Genomic DNA, 15,232 nt, shown 5'->3' on the forward strand with positions numbered 1-15,232 from the left:
GTGCCATGATGATGATATTATTGTCTCCCCTCCAATGCTATTCATATGTTGTTTATTATGCTTCTATATCGATGTTGATCATGCTTTACATACTCAGTACATTCTTCGTACTGACGTCCTTTTGTTTATGGACGTTGCGTCATGCCCGCAGGTGCACAGGGAGACAGACTTGATCCATAGCTTCTTATCCAGAGATTTCATAGCAGAGCTCCATTTCCTTCGGAGCCATAGCTTTTGGGTACTTATTCTTTTGTGTACATAATTATGGGCATAGCGGGGTCCTGTCCCGCTCATGTGATATGTTATACTCTTCTTAGAGGCTCGTAGTCACGTGTATGTGGTTAGATATGTCCGGCCTTGTTGGCCCATGTTTTGTATATCATTTTGTCGGCTTTGTCGGCCCATGTACATTGATGTGGCATAAATTCCTATGATGATATAAAGGTGTTGTTGTCCAAATGGGACTAGTTTGATGAATGAAAGGAACGTATGTTAAATTGTGTGGCTCACCTAAATGTAAGCATATGTGTAAGTTAAGGGGGGTGCCCGGGTGGGCTAGCACCGGGTGCTCATCGCGGCCCCCTAGGAAGGTCGTGACAATAAATCAGTATATAATTATGTTCCAACTCATTATGTCTTTAAGTACAATTCCAGTCTTTCCAGTGCTTAGTGAAAACAGTTCCAATAGAATAGTTTGAAACCAAAGACAAGATCAATAGTACAACTCATCATTATCAATAGAAACCCATCAAGACACGTATATATATATATATATATATATATATATATATATATATATCTTTTCCGATTCAGTATACCATTTATTACTATTTGAGTCCCTTTCAATTTGAGGCCAATATCATCAACAAGCCACTCACAAGCAAACAGGTTCATTATTATCAATAAGCCACTCACAGGCAAACAAGTTCATTGTTCTCAATAAGCCACTCACAGGCAAACAATCAATCGATACTCCGGGCTAGGAAACAACGGAGGCTAATCATCTTCTGGACTAGCACAGCTTGCCCATACAGGCCCAAACACGCTATAACGAAGGGACGACCATATAAGGTTCCCTAAACTGCATAGAAGCACCACATCAGGGTTTGTCACCCTCGACGGCTATCCTTCCTCCCGAATAGCTAGGCAAAACCACATAGGGGTTATGAACCCTCAATGACCACTCTTTCTCCCGAATGGCTAGGCATAAACCATATCGGGGTGACGAACCCTCGATGGCCACTCTTCCTCCCGAATGGCTAGGCTAACCCCCACTAGGATCCATAGTGACTACCCTTCCTCCTGAGTAGCTAGGAAAAACACAAACCATATAAATCATGGCAAAAGAGCTGAATCACAGTCCTAGCATAGAAGCCGAATCACTCAAATCATGGCATAAAAGCCGAATCACAAGTTATATCATGATAATCACATTATTCATTAAGGATTATGTTCATCATCCCATTATAGGGGTACATCAAGCCATTTCAATTTTAGAAACCGGGTTCACTTCTTTAAACAAGTTTCAAGTTCAACACAATCCATTAAAGAGCATTCACATGAATAGGCAAGCTTTTCAATTATCAAGTTCAAACATCCCTTAAGGGGTAATTCAAGTTCGAGTACCAAAGCTTTATATCTCAATTTTCAATAATCCTTTAGAGAGGAAAACAATCATGAATACGTATATTTAACATAATACAAACAAGGTTTAATGTGGGCTTGTCCCTCACGCACACAAACCACAACCAAAGAGTTCATAAAAACAATTCAAAAGAGACATACAAATCACCTTCATAGTCAAAAAGGATTTTTAAAAGAGACATACCTCAAATCCCGCTAAAATTCTACCAAACGGAATTCCCAAGATTCAACAATCACACTACAATGATTTTAGATGATAAAGATTAGAACTTGAATCGTTTCTTGAAGTTTTCTTTGGAATTTCGAAAACTGGGGTTTTCCGTAAGCCTTAAAAACGGGTTCTTGAACCCTTTCATGAATCACTAACGGATTCCAACCTTGTAGAACTTTCTACTCTAACCCATTACTTTATTAATACTAGGAAAATTCAGAAACTTTACGTCTTAGACGAATTCCACCCGCCCCTATCTTCTTCTTCTTGAGAATTCAAGAACTTAGGGTTTTAGAGAGATGATTTACTATCAAAAGGGGATGGATATGGTGTGGGAATGATCAAGATTGAGTGAGAACTCACCTTAGGGTTAGAGAGACTTTTCTAGGGTTCTTTTCCTCAGAAATATTGATTTAAAACGAAGTGGGAAATAATGCAACGAAGTAGGACTTAAAGAAAATTCGGAAACAGAAAATATTCCCCGCTCAGTGCTGAGCCCGCTTCGCGGGTTCAGCACCTGATAATTTTTGGTGTGCAGCTGTATTTTTGCGAGCTGGGTCCGCAACGCACGCCCAGCACATTTTTCCGACATTCAATATTCGCTCAGTAAAACAATCATAAATCCATGTACGTAGCTCCTTTTGAGCCCCACTTTATATGGTTGGAAAGGTATTTCAGAGACCTACAACTTTCATGTTTTAAGTTTTCTCAAATTTCCAACGCCAATACCCTAAAACTGGCCATAAGTGCAGACTGTCTCAGATTTAGACGAATTTAGAAGCCCTTAAGAACTCCACTTTTTGGTTTGACTTCAAAACGACAGTTTATCACCCGAATTCATCTCGAATGGATTCATATAGCTAAAATATCATCTCAATACTAGTTTTTACACATTCATACCTAACTCAGATTTACTGGATGTTACAGCTGCCATGGGCAAAATATTGGTACAACACTGCTTATCAAACTTCGGCAGGTATGACCCCATTTCAGGACTTGTATGGAAGGGAACCTCCTTCGATAGCACGCTATATTCTGGGTAGCACAGCCGGTGACTTGGTTGAGAAATATATGCTCAGGCGAGATGAAGTCCTCTCTTTGCTCAAACATAACCTTCAAAAGGCCCAACTCAGGATGAAGAATTTGGCGAATAAAAGCCGACGTGATGGGCAGTTAGAGGTGGGTGAATAGGTATACGTTAAGCTATAACCTTACCGCCAACATTCATTAAGAACCCAACCACCTCACAAGTTGGGTAGGAGGTATTTTGAACCTTTCAAGGTACTCAAACGTATTGGGCAGGTCGCTTACAAACTGGATCTTCCGGAAGCAGCCCGAATTCATCCCGCCTTCCATATATCAATGTTGAAGCAATGTACCAGAAATCCAAACCAACAGATCACGCCGTTAGAACTGATCGATTCTGAATTTGCGAATTCTCAGAACCTTAAGGACAAGGTTCTCAATTCAGGGGGGGAATATTGTTGTGAATGGACCTCAGCAGGCTGAAGAGAACAAAGACTCTACTGGCCCAAGTAGTGCAATTGGGCCAAGTAACGGGACAGATGGGCTACGCAGAAGTTTTAGGCAAAAACAACCCAACAAGAGACTTGTAGGCTACGTTTGGAAACCTGGCTAAGGGACAGGTGTTACACGAAGATTGGTAGCAGTGGAATAGGGTTTACTATATCTATTACTGAAAGCAACGTTAGGAGTAGGCTATAGTTATTTGCAGTATTTTGTTTCTCTCATCCCACTTCCTAGTCTGTATCCTCCCACCCCCTTTCTAGTACATCGTTATCTATTTTTGCTTTATTTCCATTGTAATCCTTTCCAGCTATTTTAATACAATCAAGTTGCTTCATATTGTGTTGTTGGAAGTAGTAAACACTACAAAGGGCGAAAATTTAAGACCACTCCGAAATAGGGTATTTGTGCGAATGACCCACCACAGTTCCCGACGTAAAAGTTTCATGGGGTAGACTCTTTTGACATCATCGTTTAACACGTACCAATCTTTTTAAGAATCTTGTGCATGCACCACTTGACAAAACCAAATTCGTGCGAATGACCCACCACAGTTCCCGACGTAAAAGTTTCATGGGGTAGACTTTTGACATCATCGTTTAACATGTACCAATCTTTTTAAGAATCTTGTGCATGCACTTACTTGACAAAACCAAATTTTTTTTTTTAAAAAAAATATATATATATATATATATATCTGAAATTACATGCGTGAAGTTCAGTTGTATTAGCGATACCAGCACCATTGACATCCTTAAAAAGGGATGGTTTTGTTTAGGGGTGTACATGGACCGGGTTGGTTCGGGTTTTTTAAAGACCAAACCAAACCAATTGTATCGGGTTTTTAAATCTATAAACCAAATCAAACCAACAAAAGTCAGGTTTTTCAACCTCGGGTTTTCTCAGTTTTTTCGGGTTTTTCGGATTTTTTCCGGTAAAGTCTTCATACAAAACATATAACTTATACTTCAAATATTTCTTTAGTCCTAGTAAGATACAACGATCTAATTAAGATATTTATTAAGAAAATAACACAAAACGTGATGAGAGATGACATTGTACTAAAATATTCAACGAAAAAAATTAATGAAATTGCATAAAATAAAATTATCATAATCTAAAAGTACTAAGTCATGCTACAATAAATACAACTAATTTATAAGGCATGTAAAAATTGATCATAATCTAAAAGTACTAAGTCATGCTAAAATAAGTACGGTACTAAATATTAATTACATGACTAAATATTAAAGAAAAAATAAAATTAAGTTATGCATTTTCACTTTCTAAACTAATATAAAACTAAAGAATAGATATCAAAATTATTGTCATTCCAGTGTTAAATATGAATTTCTTTTGTTAGCATTAGTATTGATTTGATTTTTGTTGAGTTTTATTTAAGTTACTAATATCATTGGGCTATAAAACTTATTAAACCATTCAAAAGTCTAATTCCAAGCTTGAAATAATATGTTAAAAGACAAAAAATTATGAAAAAGTTAAAGAAACATTTATAAATTACATTATAAATAAATATTTCTATGTATAAAATGTGTTTGAAATTTTATAAATGTAATGTCGGGTTGGTTTGATTCGGTTTGACTTTTTTTAGTTAAAACCAAACCAAACCACTAGTCGGGTTTTTTTTTCGGTTTGATTCGAATTATCGATTTGATGCGGTTTGTCGGTTTGCTTTGTCCACCCCTAGTTTTGTTTCTTCTTCTCCTATTAAGGGTTGATAGGTGAAAAAACTTAGTATTTTTATCTTCATTATTCAGTCAGTTTATGCACGATTTCAATTTTCAGTTTCAATTATCAGCTTACAGTTTTCAGCTTTCAATATATTCAGAATTTTTCAGACTTTCAAGTTATTTTCATGATTACTTGTGAACGTGTTTTCTTGCATATCTTGATTTTTTTCTTAGTAAGTTTTGCTCCGCCTTTTCAGGAGGTAGTTTATGGGACTTGCTAAGTATCCTGTTGGTGATACTTTGCCTGTGATGGCCTGCTTCCATTTTTAGTTGCAGATACAACATTTCCGCTAAGACCAGTTAGCTTTAGCCTTTTCAGGAGGTAGTTTCTAGAATGCTGCACGAAAATACGTATACCCAAGAAAAATAACTGTACAACAACAACAACATACCTAGTGAAATTCCACATAGTGGGGTCTGGGAAGAGTAGAATGTACGTGGACATTAGCTCTACCTTGGGAGATAGAGAGGCTGTTTCCGGTAGACCATGAAAAATAACTGTAACTTCATATATTTCTCCTCCCCACAAATTGCTACAAAAGCAGGTTCAGATAATGGAACTGCAAAGTCAAGAATAAGGTACACAACTCGCATAAGGAATCTTCTCCTATCATATTTGATTAAATGCAATCTTGTAATACAATTATGAATCCTAAGAAAAATCCACATCTAATTCCCGACCTTCCTCGTTGCTCCAACACAACAAAAAAGAAAGAAAGAAAGAAAAAAGCATAAGAAAGGAGATTTGATAACAGAAATGAGGTGAAAGGCAACATATAAGACAAACATGGGCAAAACTTATGATAACTAACTAACTATCAGACCCATTCCTTAGGGTTGATACAAGCATCCAAGAGTTTCCACCATTCTTCAGTACCTTCTTCTGGTTGCTGCATTAAGCAACAATAATTAGTTGATATTCAATGATGTTTTCCCAGCCTTCCCTCGTATCTAAGAATGATACCAATAAAGTAGATAGCAGAGTAAAGCTTACATGGTCATACTCCCATCGTGCCGTTAATGGAAGAGTACAAGAATGCTCTCAATCCTACCTCAATGTAGTTCCACGGTCGTAAACCTGCAATTACAAGGCAAAAGAAGGGGTTAAACAATAACCATTGTAGATAGGCGATCAGGAACTAAGGGAACAGAGTATTCCACCAAGTTGAATTCCACATAGCGGCCTCGCCGTAGTTGTTGCCATGCTCTGTGTTCGTCTGTGAAAGGGGTATTCTTCCTCTTCTCTATGATAGGAATATATGCCGGAATCACAGAATTTGCACACTCTGCAATTCCAAAAATGAAACTTCAAGGAAGGTATTTTATCCATTCAAGCAATTTAAAAAGTTCTCAGTGGTTGAATGAACTTTCGTGCAAACGATAGGCATTTTTCTTGATCTAATTATTTCAGGAAAACCAAAAAATAAAATATAATCTAGTCTAGCAATATAGTTTCCAGCATATCAACAACCACTTTAGCAGCTTTTGACTTTTATGCATAGAAGTAAGCTTGTCTATGACAAGTTGACTGCTCTGTTTCCTCCATTAACAAATATTATTTATAAGCACGTGTGGTCTTTTCAAATCACACCATTTACCTGTTGAAAAGGAAAGAAGCATTTCTTGATCATCATTGTTCAAATCATCAAAAAATATTCCTCCAAGACCTCGTCTCTCACCACAATGCTGCAATACGATGAGCTCAATGAAAAGCTAGCTCATACTTTAATTTAATAATTAAAAGATAAGGCCACAGAATAAAGATCTGTACTTCAACTCAACAATTAAAAGAATAGGCAACGGCAATACAGCAAGCCCATTATAAACTTCCGACAATTTTAAATTCAGAAAAGCCCATTATGGGCCAAGCTCATTGGTGGTCGACTTTCCACTTCACCTCGAGGGAGTTTACTCAATTTGCTTTGACAACTATAGCATCTGGTGAGAGCTTGGAGGTGCTTGAGATGGCGTCACGCCAAGGCATTTGGATACCTCATCACTATGTGAGATAGCCTAGGTTCTATTTTTTGCAAGCTCTAGTTAGGATTAGTAAGGTAAAGGCCTAGCCCCCCTAACTTGTACTCTTTCCTTTGAGGTTTTTCTTATTTTTAATAAAAAAAAATATTCCTAGGAACTCTGCCCAGTGGATTCGCTTAAATTGAAAAAAAAAAAAAAAAATCAACTCAGGGCAGGTGTGTGCTATTGCTTGCTTTTTGGCTAAACAGTTGCATAAGAGGATCAACATGCTACTTATCTGAAAGTATCTAAAGGTTTATGAAGGCCTCTGTATATCTTTTATGTGAATTTCTGGGGTTATATAATAATTTTATTAAGGGAAAGCTGAGGTTTCACGTATGAGAAGTGAAAGAGCCCCATGAGGTACTTGAGCAGGAATCCCTTGATATTTGAGATTTCCATCATTGGTTCCAGCAATCCAATAGCAGCAGGTTTGTAGAGGAGCCGAAGCTTGAGTACAATTTAAGGAATGAATATGGCAGATCACAACAGATCAGTACGAACTCAAACCACAAGAGAACTAAGGTACACCTATTGAAGGGAGAATTCTTAGATAGCTTTCTGCGATTAAAGCAGCTACATCTGTCAAAAGACTGTGTAGTCGTTAGATAGTATTCCCTCCATTCCATAATAAGTGGTGTTTTTAGCTTAGGCACACCCCTTAAGAAATTGGCTACTCCTAGAAAATTATGAGTGTTTTTACTAACATACCCCTAATTAATGCCTAGAAAAAGAAAAGCTACTTAATGATTCTTGATTATAAATAAGGGTAAGTTTGGAAGAACAAGATCAATTTCTTCTTGAAATCCTAAAACACCACTTATTTTGAAACAAAATGAAAAGCCTAAAACACCACTTATTATGGAACGGAGGGAGTATCACATATTAGTCATGTGAAATTACTTTTATGGCTCTTTGGCACTCATTTGCCTGGAAATGTTAAGTTGTTTTAAATTAAATTCATTAATTGTTCAGCTAAAACAATCCAAAGATAGCGATGAAATAGCCACTCCCAAAACAATTTAATGGCCCATGCAGAATTACCCTATTTATCTAAGTACTCTGCCAGATTTTGGAGGACACAACTCATATGGAAAACGTCAACATGTTAGAAAAAAGAAGCTTGCTTACCTTAATATAGAAATAATTATCACACCATTTCTTAAACCGAGGGTAGAAGCTAGGATCGAATTTGTCACAAGCAGTTTTTTGTACCTAAAAAACAGTAATAGAAAATTGCGATCAAACATCAGAAAAATGTTTTCACTGCATTTGCTCATGGTATAATTATCTTAGTTTGACATGAAAAAATTGTGAACTACAGATATAGAGATTTCAAAAAACATAATCCATTTGTGTAAGTGCGCTTATACCGAATGGAAGTGCTTCACATCCTCCTCGAAAAGTATGCAGGTGTAAGGTCAGTACCTCCACCAAACCACCATTGCCTTGGTGCTCCTGGTGTATCTGCATTTGTATTGATTGTAAGAAACTTTATAGTCCATATAGCTATCCTATATAGAGTGGGGATGGCATATCATACATATGAAATTAGAATAGGTATATCTACTCAATCTTAATGACTTACAACTGCAGCAGTCTTATTCACTACTGTCATGCACTAATATTTATTGGAGAAGATAGAGAGAAAATTGTGATTTTGGTCTCTAGGTCACTAAGAAATTCCAAGTTGATCCCTGTGATATCCAATAAAGCACAAGGTTTCTATTAAACTTTATCGTGACCGGGAAATCCGTCTGTGCCTTTGAGGCCAACCCTTAGGACCAACCATAGCCTTTGAAACTCGGGAATAATGAGACATCCCTTCTACCTTTCTCCACTTAATTACCAAGCTTATTTTGCATGGTGCAGGGCTCGAACCTATGACATAATCACCTAAGTCACAAGTCCCTCAACTTTTGTCACTTGAACTAAGCCTTGACACCATATATGACTACTAAGAGGTGGTGTAACAACCCAATCCCTCATTTTAATTATTTGTTTTCCAAGCTATGCATCCCCCACTTGTGGGATTACACTGGGTATGTTGTTGTGTTCCAATTTATGCATTGTGCATGCTTACAAGTTGATATCACTGTTCATGACTTGTAGGAATGGTTTAAGTTGAGACCCAAGGGGTTCTGACAAATTTCGGTCACGTTGGAAAGTAAAAATCTGGTGCGGTACTTTACTGGTCCAACTCGCCATCGCAGATAGAGGATCGCTATCGTAGAGGAGGCTTCCATACACGATCTCGCTACCGCGAAGGATTTGCCGTGATCGCGGACAGACAGTTGCATTCGCAAAGCTATTTGGCCCAAGCACCGAAGGAATCAAACCTTGCGACTCCCTTCTTGCAATCACGGTAAGCTCTTGAATATAAAAGACAAGTTTCTGGGATTTCAAACCTAAGTTTTTCCACTTTTGGGGCAAAGAAGCTACGCGTTTGTCTTGAATTAGAAGGGGGATTTTTATATATCATCCAGGTAATGATTTCAAACCCTCGTATGAGTTATTTACTTCATTAAATTCGATCTCTTACCTTCAAAGTCATGAAATTAGACATGGAAATTGTGGACTTGAACCTCAAAACCCCAAATAAGAAAAGTTAGTATTTGGGTGACTAAATGGACTCACTATGAGAAGATAGTCATATATTTTGATTCCCTGACTTATGGGTAATTCGAATATGTAAGTGGTTTCGGATTTTGATCACGTCGACCCGAGTGTTGACTTTAGGGTTGACTTTGACCCAAAAGAAAAATAAAGAAAATGTTCCAATGGACTCGTTTAACAATTGTAAGTATTATTTTGGATAGATTGGACTGGTTTGATGGACATTGACAAGGAAAACCAAGGTTAAAGTTTGTGAGGCTTGCATGGCTTGAGGTAGGTTGAAACTGTCCTCTAGAAGTGTTTTTATAAGCATGCTAGCAAGTTAAAGAGTCTAATATGATTTCGGGGGTAATTATGTATACGCGGAGACGATCGTATACATAGGAACTGGGTAACTATCCGGGTTTATGGTTTTAGCTAGTACAATGTCCTTTGTGTATTATCTAATACATGCCTATGATATAAGATTATATGCATTCTCGTATGCTTTATCAGAGTATGATTTGATTATCATGTCATGAGACTTGTTAGAATAGATTTCTTCGCATATTATACTTATACACTAGAACATATAAAGTATGTGATTGTGTTTGAGTGCATAGTTATGTTCAGAGTAAAGATTTTGATGGCTTAATAGACCATCCCAGAGCAGAGTCAAATATCTTGATGGCTTAATTGACTATTCCAGACAACAACAACAACCCAGTGAAATCCCAGAGCGTGGGGTCTGGGGAGGGTAGAGTGTACACAGACCTTAATTGACTATTCCAGAGTAGAGTTAAAAACTTTGATGGCTTAACTGACCATGCCAGAACAGAGTAAAGTAATTTAAACAGACAAGATTGAGTCATAAGACTCCCAAAGTTAGCGAGTGAACCGATCATCCCCGTGGGTCACTGAAATGTGTCACGCCCCGGAATCCAGTGTACACGTCAAATGCATAGAAAGACAAGAGCATAAGCATTGCATTTGATGGCATTCATCTATGTTTACAGCTTTATTGCATATCCTTAATGTTTCGAATGTTATGACTTACTGATTGCATTTATGTGCCCTTATGTTCACGCACATTCTCGTATGTGCTACACATTCTCATATGTGCTAAGTGGTAGACTTCTCATGCATATACAATTCATACGCTTTATGCTTTATGATATAGAATACAGATTATGACACTATTCTATGTATGTATAAAACCTCGTCTCACCTATTAGGGGACGGTTGTAGATGCATATTTGGTACGTTTGTATTTACCCTCTCTCCCTTTTTTCTTTTCTTATGTTTAAGAACATTCGGGTTCGTTACTAGTGAGGAGCATGGTTAGTAAGATTTTTGAGCTTCAGTCAGCAGTGAGTCACTCATTCTTCTACCATGGCGGCTAGGTTTAAGTCTTATAATTATTTCTTTCATAATGTCAGACTATGTTTTAGATAGTACTCTTAGATGCTCCATTGACTTATGTATTAAGATTATGGTTTAGTACTTTGGTCTGTAAAGTCTTTAATTTCCGCTTGCATAAGTTTATGCTTTAATGCTTTAGTTCAGTTATGGTTAGTTGGTTCGTTTGGTAGGTCAGTAGCTTGGTGCCTGTCACGGATCCTTAGAATTTGGGTCGTGACAGGTGTTTTTTTGTTTATATTTTTACTACTTGTAGATTCAAAAGTAGCTATAGTTTGAGAATTCGATTGAGGAGAAACCAAAATTACATACTAAATGAAGGACAAAATGTGTTTAATTGGATATTACGAGAATTGAAGTTTGTATGTAATTGAGGAACTAAAAGTGCAATACCCCAAAAAGATTAGAGGTAATACTCCCTCCGGATATCAAAAAAAAGAGTCCACTTAGCCATTTGCACACCCCTTAAGAAAATACTAACTCCTAGACAAAAATAGGTAATTTGACTAAACTGCCCCTAATTAAATAGGCATTGGGACTTGATCATATAACACTTAATAGGAGCAAATCCAGAAAAACAAGGTTAATTCTTTCTTGATTTGATAAGTGGACACTTTTTTTGACCCAAGAGAAAAAGGCTAAGTGGACACTTTTTTTTATCCGGAGGGAGTACAAGTTTGCAAGAGGCATAGAGATATAAACTTCGGGCCATGGTGTGGAAAAAGAGAAGAACAGGTTTTATATTGTACAACCTCACTCCAACCAAATAATGTCTTGCAATGTTTTTGTTACGACTGTGTCCTCATTCCTCACTGTTGCAATTTTAAGAATATAATCCCTAGCCAAATTCAACTATGCTACTATATCAGGATTTGTCTTGCTGTGACCTACAGGAGGTAGCAACTTGGAGAGGTTAAGAGCCACCTTGGAGCTGCATTCACCTTTTATTATCAATCCAGTGATAACTATCATGAAGATTAGAAGGTAAAACTACAAAAAGGAGCACACAACAACAACAACAACAACAACCCAGTGAAATCCCACATCGTAGGGTCTGGGGAGGGTAGAGTGTACGCAGACCTGACTCCTACCAAGGTAGGACGGCTGTTTCCGAAAGACCCCTGGCTCAATAAAAGCATAAAAAGAAGTCAGATACGGTTAGATAAGGTTAAGAGATTCGGATAAGAGATTTAAAGCGATATGGAAATGAAATAATGCAAGCGACACAGATAATACAGGATAATCAGAGCACAGAAAATAACCGATAATAGCAGAAATCAGAGCAGATGACACAGGATAACCAAAGCACATGAAATAACACATAATAACAGATAATAGCAGAAATCGGAGCACAAGAAATTATATTGCAATAATGCGACTACTAATAAGAACGGATAACGAGACTATCTACTAGCCTTCTACCCTAATTTGGGTCCTCCAAACCCTCCTATCTAAGGTCATGTCCTCGGTAAGCTGTAATTGTGCCATGTCGTGTCTAATTACCTCTCCCCAATACTTCTTCGGCCTACCCCTACCTCGTCTGAAACCATCCATGGCCAACCTCTCACACCTCCGCACTGGGGCATCTGTATCTCTCCTCTTCACATGCCTAAACCATCTCAATCTCGCTTCTCGCATCTTGTCTTCCACCGAGGCCACCCCCACCTTATCCCGAATATCCTCATTCCTAATCCTGTCACTCCTGGTGTGGCCACACATCCATCTCAACATTCTCATCTCGGCAACTTTCATCTTTTGAACGTGAGAGATCTTAACTGGCCAACACTCCGCCCCATACAGCATAGTCGGTCTAACCACCACTTTGTAGAACTTGCCCTTAAGCATTCAGTGCACACCAAGGGGTAGCACTGTCCAGTCCTCTGACTGGAACTGCTATCTTTCTTTTCTAGTAAATTGAGTTTCTCGTTTCAAATCTCATACAAAAGCACAACAGGAATTTAGCACCTCCAGTCCTGTGTTGTGCAATTTCTGCTCTACCACCGATAAATCTTGTTCTATCTTAAACAAACTGGAATACTTATTGACAAAGAATAATCATACTCAGGAGAGAGAATACCTTTTGGAGCATCAGTCTCAAAGTAACGATAATTAAAATGCAAAGTTGGTGCAAATGGATTTTTTGGATGCAGCACCTGGTAAACAACGAAACACAGTAAATGATTAGAATTCTCTGATACAACTCTGAAGGGAGCAAATAATTGTCCAACGTCAAAAAAGAAAAGAACGTTGATTACTTTAGTCTATAGTATAGAGATAAGGATAAGATTTAAAGAACCTCATTTGCCTATTACAAATCATTTAGTATTGGAATGAAATGGGCCCCAATAGAGTTGAATGGATGATCGAACTAGTTTGGGATTGAGAAATACGATCTAGCATTCTAATGGCTGTTAACTAAACAGTAGAAGCTGAAGAAACATAAATTCTAAACTACCTAACGCAGTAAACTTGAAAAAAGTTATGTCGCCAAAAAGGCATAGTAACACAACAACAACAACATACCCAATGTAATCTCACTAGTGGGGTCTGGGCAGGGTAGAGTGTACGTAGACCTTACCCCTACCTCGTGGAGGTAGAGAGATTGTTACCAAAAGACCCTCAGCTCAAAAAGCGCATATCCAAACAGTATGAAAAAGAAAATACAAAAGTAAAAGCGGGCATAGCAAATAATAGGAAAGCATTACGTAGCATTCAGAAAAAGGAACAGTAACAACAGCCAAATATAATGCATAACCGAAGCACAGGAAACAATAGGTAGTAACAGAAATTGAAGGACGTGAAATTACGCTAATAATGTTACTATCCCGCAGAAAGGCATTGTAATACCATCCATAAACCCTCTGAATTACCATATAAAAGATAAATGTGGGAAATTGACTCAATTTGATTTAAGCAGTAACTTACTGAGCTAATCCAACAAGAACAATAACATACCCAGTGTAGTCCCACCACGTGGGGTCTGAGGAAGGTAGAGTGGATGCGGACCTTACCCCTACCTCGTAGAGATAGAGAGGTTGTTTCCGAGAGACCCTCAGATGAGGTAAAGCATTTCAAGGAATACAACAAAAATAGTAGCAACAACGAAATAATGCGCTTACAGAGCTAATGCCAGCAGCAAAAAAGGGGACGGGGCCGTGCTGGACATCTCCATTATGAGTGGGCCTAGCAGCCCGATAAGCTTCAGGTGGCATAACACCATAAACAACTGAAACATTAACACCAGCCTTCTCCCAAACAGCCCCATCTTGCAATACCCTACTTATTCCACCACCACCGCCTGGCCTTGACCAAACATCTTCCTTAAACTTTGCACCTCCATCAGCTTCTTCCAATGCCAAACAAACACTGTCTTGCACTTCTCTTATCATCTTCTCAAACCGACCTCTAACAGTGCTGGAATTCGATGATGATCCTTTATCGGATTCTCGAAGGAATGTTTGTGGCTTTTGGGATTCGGGTACTTCTTCTTCAATCACTGAGGAAGCTGATGCTTGAATTTGAAATGAATAGTTGGGTGTTGTTTTCTTAGTTGTTCTGAAGGGAATGGTGAGGGGCAAGTATATGGATTTACTGAAAGAGGAAGAATGGAGGGAATGAGAATAAGGAAATGGGGTTAGGGTGGAAGAGAATGAAGGAGAGGAGAGAATTGGAGTAAGCATTCTTGATTACTTTACTAGTCTGAAATTTTTGAGATGGAATGACTAGCTTATTAATGGGCTTTTCTTGGACTTGTGATAAGGGTTCGGAACCAAAATGCCCAAAAAAAAAAACATTTTGAATCAAAATACCCCCAACAAAAAAAATATTACCAAAATGTGTTTAGCGCAGTAATTTACTGCGTAAAGCAGTTAATGGGGACGGCTCCGTTAACTACTATAGCGCAGTAAATTACTGCGCTATAGTCTCTCCCTTTTTTTCGGCCCTTTTGGTTAACCCTTCTTCAATTACACTTTTTAACGTACTTTGACCATAGATTAATCATGCTTTGGGACCCTGAAACTTCAATATTTTATATAGAACCCTACTTATTTTTGTGCGATTAATAAGG

The 15,232-nt window shown here is 38.0% G+C and overlaps 1 pseudogene; it reads right to left on the minus strand.

Moving 5' to 3' along the window:
* Positions 1–5,616: 5,616 nt before the first annotated feature.
* LOC132626564 (oxygen-dependent coproporphyrinogen-III oxidase, chloroplastic-like) lies at positions 5,617–14,919 on the minus strand (annotated as a pseudogene).
* Between the last annotated feature and the right edge of the window lie 313 nt (positions 14,920–15,232).

Source organism: Lycium barbarum, chromosome 2 (genome assembly GCF_019175385.1).
Source record: "Lycium barbarum isolate Lr01 chromosome 2, ASM1917538v2, whole genome shotgun sequence".
Taxonomy (NCBI): domain Eukaryota; kingdom Viridiplantae; phylum Streptophyta; class Magnoliopsida; order Solanales; family Solanaceae; genus Lycium; species Lycium barbarum.